The sequence below is a fragment of the Rhincodon typus genome, chromosome 3 (assembly GCF_021869965.1).
Source record: "Rhincodon typus isolate 14 chromosome 3, sRhiTyp1.1, whole genome shotgun sequence".
Classification (NCBI taxonomy): domain Eukaryota; kingdom Metazoa; phylum Chordata; class Chondrichthyes; order Orectolobiformes; family Rhincodontidae; genus Rhincodon; species Rhincodon typus.
Genome location: NC_063334.1, coordinates 28,113,617 through 28,121,870, shown reverse-complemented (window position 1 = coordinate 28,121,870; position 8,254 = coordinate 28,113,617). Strand labels below are relative to the sequence as shown.

The 8,254-nt window shown below is 42.5% G+C and overlaps 1 protein-coding gene across 2 annotated transcripts in view; it reads left to right on the top strand.

Moving 5' to 3' along the window:
• The first annotated feature begins 618 nt into the window (after positions 1-618).
• The window catches only part of LOC109913887 (coronin-2A-like), a 144,348-nt gene continuing 136,712 nt past the window's right edge, over positions 619-8,254 (top strand). For both annotated transcript variants that reach the window (XM_048594621.1, XM_048594633.1), the window contains exon 1: positions 619-1,092. The gene's annotated coding sequence lies outside the window, so the exon portion shown is untranslated. The remainder of the gene's footprint in view (positions 1,093-8,254) is intronic.

Below are 8,254 nucleotides of genomic sequence, written 5' to 3'. Positions count from 1 at the left end.
TAAATGACTGACTTTTTAATCTGACTTTATGGTCTATGTACCCCAACTAGTGCAAAACCACCCTCACCATCTACTCTGTCAACTCCTTTAAGTATTTTACCAATAAAATAATTTACTTTTGAATACAAGTTTTTAAAAAAATTTTTAATCAGTCCAGGGCAGTGCGTTACACCTTCACAATGTCATTCTCCCTTTGAGCCCATTTCTGTCAGTCATAAATGCTCGATGTCAGTTTTTCTTTGCAGTCACCCCTTTTCTCCTGTCCTGGCCTGGCACATACACAGACTGTGAAGAATCTGCTAAAATTCAAGCCCAGGATACCTGATGGGATTATCGGCGAGATTTTCTCTGAGGGTGGGCAGGATTCCCCCAATATGTTGCGAGTTTGGAAGTTATTTGCAGATTACTGTAGGTACAGAGGAGGGTTGGGAAAGGTCTAGGAGGAGGGAGGGGGTTTGCTTAAATAACAAAAGGGATGATGGTGCAAGGTTGAATCCTTAATTCCTGAAGGCACGCTTTCCATAGGATGTTATCTTGCGTGGAGAGAGTTAGATGCTCAGAAAGAAAACACGTTTAAAAAGGAGGAAGAAAAGGGCACAGATGCGGGAAATTGCCGCACCCTGTTACGTGTGTGAATACTGCAGCTGCTGTATGTGTGCGAGACAGAGACTCCGCCTTGGTAAATCTCATTGCTTTCAACTCTAGTCTGCACAAAGGGAGGAGGATCATTTTTATCTGCTACCCTCTCAGTCCTGGTTGCAGCTTTGAGTGTCCTTCTCTTCTCTGGGTGCCTTTTCTCCCTTTAAATCTCTCTCTCCTTAAACCTACCCCTACCTCTGCTTATCCCCCCCGTCTCTCTATCCCTGCTTCTGGTCCTGCCTGGCACTGACGGCATGTTTTATGAATGAACATTGGACCTCGAGAGAAGCTCAGGGCTTTAAAGTCACCACTGGGAAGCTGCTGGCGAAGGAACGGGCACGATATTTTTGAACGGGAACAAAAGGGGGAGAGAGCGAGAGAGAAAAAAAGGAACCGGAGCTGGTGCCAAGTTTGTTACCTGGCTGTGTCTGAACCTGCGGGAGTGCCTGCAAGGTAAGAAACAGAGAGAGAGAAAAAACACGGCTATGCAGTGTAAACAGAGACTTAAATACCTCACCTGTCCTCCTGCCTATCAGTTACCTTTTACGTAAGCATTTTTTAAAAACTAAGATTGCTCATGACTGGCTGAAAGACTATCTCTATTCTGTTGGCGCATTAAGGTAAATGAATGCTTCACCTCCCACACCTTGCTGCACTTTGATCGGTATAGCAACGTTAATAAATAAAAGAGCCGAAGAAGGCACCTGTTCAATGAAAACCAGCCCCTCATTTCCTTCAGCCTCTTAGAGTAAGGGCACGTCTCTAAAACAAAATCCTGAACCCACAAGGCGCCTGGCTCCCAAAAAAACCTTTTTTTTTTAACCGAAAAACGAAAATGTGCAATTCCTTTCGGTTTGATTAGTGTACACTTTTTGTATTGTCTGTTTACTAAAGCCCTTCCGCCTGCCATTTCTCCGAGATGAACGTTGCTTTTTTTTTAAACAAAAAGAACTGGTGTTGTTTTCATTATTTGGCCATGTTTCCTAAACTCAGTTTTGCCCTCTCCTGGATCTACTGGAGTGTGACACCTGCATGTTTCAGTAAGGTCAGAAATCAGCCGACACCAGGTTTGAGTCCAACAGTTTATTTGAAAACACAGGCTTTCTGAGCCTCGCTCCTTCCTCAGGTGTTAAATTTGACATTCCTGATTCAATGAGTTTTAAGCGTCAAAACTCTTATTCCTCTGGTTGAGAACATTTTTTCTCAATGGATACATAACCCGCAGACAGCAGTGACCCCTCCCTGCAACCCTGTTGCCCTAACCTCTGGCTCCTAAGTATCAGGCTTCCCTCAAATCTTACCAACTGTCCACGTCCTGCTCCATAGTCCGTTCTCTTCTTCATTGGTGACACTACATTATACTGCCAGGACTCATGCTCTAGAATTCTCTTTAAGGAGTACTTGAAACCTGCCTCTTTGATCAAACATTTGGCTCTCTATCTCCTTAAGTAGCTCGCTTGTCAAATTTTGTCTTTGCACATTCCTGTGAAACATCTGGGAAAGTTTTCACTATTCTCAAGGCACCATATAAATCTAAGTTGTTGCAATGTAGTAAGATGGAGTGAGTTAAAATAAGTCCTATGAAAGAGAGAGTTGTACAGCATGAAAACAGACCCTTCGGTCCCACTTGTCCATGCCAACCAGATATCCTAAAGTAATCCAGTCCTGTTTGCCAGCGTTTGGCCCATCTCCCTCTAAATCCTTCACATTCATGTATCCATCCAGATGCCTTTTAAATGTCGTAGTTCTAACAGTCTCCTCTACTTCCTCTGGCAGCTCACTCTATACATGCACCACCCTCTGCGTGAAAAAGTTGCCCCATAGGTCCCTTTTAAATCTTTCCCCTCTCACCTTGAAACCACTAGTTTTGGACACCCCTACCCTGGGGAAAAGACCCTGATTATTCACCATATTCGCACCCCCCTCCTGATTTTATAAACCTCTATAAGGTCACCCCTAGCCTCTGAAGCTCTGGGGAAATAGCCCCAGTCTATTCACCCTCTCCCTATAGCTCAAACTCTCCAACTTGGCACCATCCTTGTAAATCTTTTCTGCACATTTTCAAGTTTAACAGCATGTTTTAAAAATTCGATTTGTGGGATGTGGGTGTCGCTGGCTGGGCCAACGTTTATAACCTGTCCGTAGTTGCCCTTGAGAAGGTGGTGCTGAGCTGACTTCTGGAACCGCTGCAGCCCACCTTTTCTATAGGAGGGAGACCAGAATTGAATGGTGTCTGTAATAGTCTATGATAGAATGGGATGTAATATAAACTTGTGGTTTGCGTCCAAGAGAAAGTAGCATGGAAAGAAGTTAGTGTAACGGACTGTTTTCATAACAGTAAATATGTTATAATGAAGTTAGTGCTTTATTGGCAGCAATCTTTGAGAGATATTGAAATTACTCCAACGAACCACACAGTAGTTTCAGATATGCATCCAGTTGGTGATGGCAATGAGTTCAGGAGGTTAAAAATTGTCATGGTTTATAGCTCTCGTGAGCAACCAGACACTCCTAGAGGAAGTGTGTGCATCGGGGTGGTCTGGGGCTCAGTTGTGTTGCAGTCACATTTGTGTGGCCGGCAGGCCGATGCTGAGACTGAGACCAGAGGCATGAAGTGTGACACCCATCCGTCTCTCGCGCTCTCTCTCTCTCTCTCTCTCTCTCTCTCTCACATTCACTCACTGTGGAGCTGAGGTCTAGTAAAGAGTTGGAAATTCAAGAATACTAGCCAGGAAATTTTTGTTAAAAGTGAGTGGGTGCAGCAGATTTGATCACCAGGGCCCTGGACCTAACAGTGTCCTCCCTTTATATCAATGGGAGAGTGCCCAACAATACCCAGAGCTTAAATTCAAACCATTTTCTTAGTTGTTATGTGAACCTAAATTTATGGTGGCAAATCATCTAAAATATAGAAGTCAACCATTTCTCCTGCAGTAGAAACCCCAAAAGACTCTGCTCCACGTTCCTTTATCCAGTTTCAAAGAATATTAACACAAAATGTTGTAATTCCAGTTTCGTTGTAATAGAAGCAAAAACCATCCTTCCCCCAAGATGGTGTCTCCCCTTGCACCAGTTTTATCAATTTGAAAGATGGCAATTCCAGTGATCCTGGACACCCTGTCATACTGCTCTTGGAATGCCAGCTCTGATTGTGTGCTCTATTCCTTGGAACAGGACTTGGATGATTGAACATCAATTTCACAGTTTAGCAGAGAATCAGAGTGTGTGAGTGTAGGGAGGGGGCATAAAGTTCAGTTTGATTTAAAAATATGTTCCAGAATTGAAACTATAGCACGAATCAGTTCCTCTCTCCCATCTTAGTCAAAGTTAAACATTGTGCCATTTATTGAGGATAAACGGTTTGAAATTATGCATTAGTTTTAGTCAAGAAGTCTCAATTTTCAAGCTCTCAATCTTGTTTTCAATTCACTCTATGTCCTCCCTGATCTCTTTAACCTCCTCCAGTCTTCCAACTCCCCAACATATCTGCTCTCCTCCAATTCTGTTCATCTATGCAACCCTGATTTTAATTGCTGCACCGTAGGCAGCTGCATGCATTCTGTCCAGACTTTAAGCTCCTCACTTCCCTCCCTACACTTCTGTCTGTCTTTCCTCTTTTTTTAAGTAACCCCTAAAATTTACCTCTTTGATCAAGCTTTTGGCTGTGTGTCCTCCTAGCTCCTTATGCGACATGTCTTGCATTTTATTTGATTAATGGCCCTGTGAAGTGCCTTGGGATATTTTGAAAAACATTCTTGCATGGGAAATGGGCAAAGCCAGCATTTTTTTTTTCCCCAACCCCAAATGCCCTTGAAAGGAATGACTTGCTAGACTATTTCAGAGGGCAGTTAAGAGTTAACTATATTATTTTGGTTCTAGAGACAAACATATGTTTCCTTTCCTAACAATAATTGGTGATGCTTTCACATTTAGCATTATTGAGACAAGTTTTCAATTCCAGATTTATTAACTTTATTTAAATTCGACCAGCTAGTGCAATGGGATTTCAACCCATGTCACCAAATCGTTAGCTTCGCCCTGTAGACTTCTAGTCCAGGGATATGACTACGATGCCATCTGCTTTTGCTGCCCATTTAATTACCTCAAAAGATGCTAATTAAATGCAGGTTGCTGCTGAAACCAGAGTAAAAGTCTCTTTTCAAACAGAAGAGTACTGCACTGCCATTTGTTGCTGTTGTGTATTGTTTAATGTATTTAAAAAATGAGAATTTTAAAAATTAGACTGCTGTTTATAATCTGTACTATGAGGTCAACTTCTCATAGCTACTGGTCAGGTCTACAGAGTCAACTGCAGTTAGCTATTTCAGGAATTGGAGCTGACGCAGAGCTCCCAAAGGATGCAGCGATGACTTTTAATCAACTGTCTGTCCTGTGGGTGGAAGATAATTATCATATTTTACTTAATGCACACTACTGAAGCTATTGTGCTAAAGATCATTTGGATGTCTTTGAACTGTTAATATATAGATGACAGAAATGGGCAAAATAAGAAGATGGAAAGTTCGCCTCATGTCTGGGTCTGTTATGGATCAATTGCTAGAGAGACTGCTTGCTATGATTAGTCAGTAAAACTGTTATCATATCATGTGGTATTCAAGATGATAGGAGGCAAACAAGCTGGGTCTTGACCTTTTATCTTTCAGCAGTGTCTGTGGATAGGAGTCTGTACTCAGACAGTAATGTAATATTTCAATTTGCAAAGTAAGCTTTAAGGACTCTGAGCAGAACTGCTCATGTTGCAATCCATGAAATACAATTGCACATCTTTTTACTTTCCTATATATTTTCATGTCTTTGAGTCAAAAGTATTTGTGCCTTAATGTGTGTCCGTCTTCTATCTCCCTTTGTTTTTACTGGGAGCCAGTGCGTGTTGTCCACGTGATAGATCCACTTTACCTCAGTATTTCTGCACAGACCTTTGGTTGTTCATTGGATGTGAGCATTCGTCCAGCAGTTCTTCTGCATTCCTAATTGCCCTTGAGAAGGTGGTGAGTTGCTTTCTTGAATAGCTGCAGTCTATATGATGAGGGGTGGACGTTCCAGGATTACACTCAGCAACAGTGCGGCAATACACTGTACTTTCTGTAGTATTTCCCAGATGATCACTCCTGGTATCTTGTGATATTTGCAATCTGTACCAGTGTGTAGTACTGGGTTAGTATGATGCCACAATGTAGGACGTAGTATACAAAAAGAAATATTGGGTGCTTATGATAGAAGGGTGAACACAATTGTGGGTGACTAATCTACCAAATAAACTGAAAAAAAATCAGATTGTCAGTAATAGCCTGGACGAGGATTCATGGAATATTTTGGGATGGTTTCTTAGAATAGCACGGTAGCACTGCTGCCTTACAGTGTCAGGGATCTTGGTTCGATTCCACTCTCTGGCAACTATCGGTGTGGAGTTGCATTCTCCCTGTGTTCGTGATGGTTTCCTCCGAGTGCTCCGGTTTCCTCCCACAGTCCAAAGATGTGCACGTTAGGTGGATTGGCCATGCTAAATTGCCTGTAGTGTGCAGGGCGATGTGCAGGAGGGATGGGGTAGTGGGGTAGGTCTGAGTGGGATGGTTGGTGTGGACTCAGTGGGCTGAATGGCCTGCTTCCACGCTGTAAGGATTCTATGATGCTCACGTACTTTGGACCCAGCCAAAGAGCAGTTTATTTTCTTAAGCACCCTGTTCAGAGATGTTATTATGCATTCGCTGGAGCAGGTAGGAATTCAACTCTGGCCTCCTGGTCCAGAGATAGGGACATTACCACTGAACCACAGGAGCCCTAGGCAGCATATCATATTAGAGTAAACACACACAACTGTGGATGCTGGAAATCTGAAACAAAACTGGAAAATACTGAACAAACAGAAGGTCTGGCAGCATCTGTAGAGGGAACATTTCGAGTCCCGTAACATTGCATTAGAATTGAGGATAGCTGGGAACGGGTTTGTGCTGATGACAGTGAGAGGGGAGCGAGTAGAGTACATGGAGACAGAACCCAGAGAAAGAAAGATAGGCAAACAAAGAGCTGAAGATAAGCAAAGAAAGAGATCTAAATGCTAAATAGGGTGCTAATGCAAAGTATGAATAGTTGAAAATGGGTTGAAAATTGTCCATGATTGTGAAATGCTGACTGAATGTGTTTTTGGCTATCTCACTGAATCTTTGCTGTGGTATTCCCTCAGCACTGGTGAATGCTCGCACAGACTTGGTCAGTCTTTTGTTCTTATCAAATTTAGTTGAGCTTGTTTTGGCTTGCTTCTTGGCCATATCAAACATTACTTTTGTGCCATGGTAGATAAACTCAACAGTTTCTTTCTTCATTTTGTGTTCCACCATGAGTCTAAGAAGCCCAATGAAATCTTTTTAACTAGTTAATTTATTGTCATATATACCTAAGTACAGTGAAAAGCTTTGCTTGCGAGCAGTGCAGGCAGATCGTAGTAAGCAGGGACATACAGATCATAGGGTGAAAAAAATAAATTGGACAGAGGCATACAGGTTACATTGCACAAGTCATGCGCTAGGCAAGATCAACATTAACAAGACTAACATTATTTGAAGTTAGAGAGTCCATTCACCAGTTTAATAACTGTTCTTGAACCTGCTCGTGTGTGCATTCAAGCTTCTTTAATCTTCTGCCTGACGGAGGAGGTTGTAGGAGAGCATTACCGGGATGGGAGGGGTCTTTGATGATGTTAGTAGCCTTTCCGTGGCAACGGGCTGTGTAAATGGGGTCCATGGATGGAAGGTTGGCTTCCATGATGGTCTGGACTGTGCACACCACCTTCTGTAGTTTCTTATAGTCCTGGGCAGAGCAGTTGCCATACCAGGCTGGTGTGCTTTCAATGGTGCATCTGTAAAAATTGGTGGAGGACCTTATGGACATGCCAAATTTCCTGACCCCCTGAGGAAGAAGAGCCGTTGTTGTGCCTTCTTGACTGTTGCATCCACATGGCGCATCCAGGACAGGTGGTCAGTTACCATCACTCCTAGGAACTTGATGCTCTCCACCTTCTCAATCTCGGGTCTGTTGACGTAGATTGGGGCATGTTGTCCCCCCTTCTTTCTGAAGTCAATGATCAGTTCTTTAGTTTTTCCAATGTTGAGAGAGGTTGTTCTCGACAAAGATTTATTTCTGGACCAGTTTTTCCTCGGAAGGTAATCAAACTACTTTTAACCTCCTAAGGAAGTTGTAGCTGTGATATGCATGCAGTTTTAAAAGTGAAGTTGATTAATAGCAAACAGTATAGACATTTCAACTGTCTTGGGTGTTGTATTCTAACGTAATGTACCATTCCAATACTTCTGACAGTTATTCCATGGCTAGGCCATGGAGTCTCATCTCTGTTGGCTATAATGCTGCTTCAGCCATGATATTTGGTCTGATAGATACTGACCTCGCCATTGATATCAAGCTTAAATTTAATAGGCTGTCAATTGAATCAAATGAGTTCAGTGAATACCAGAATGCTGCGATCACCAATTTCCCTTATAACTGCCTTTGTTATCTTTTTTGAATGAGATTGCTATTCTATGTTAAAGTTTTTAACACCTGTAGTCTTCCCCCATTCCTTTTACTCTCTCACTGTGTGCTT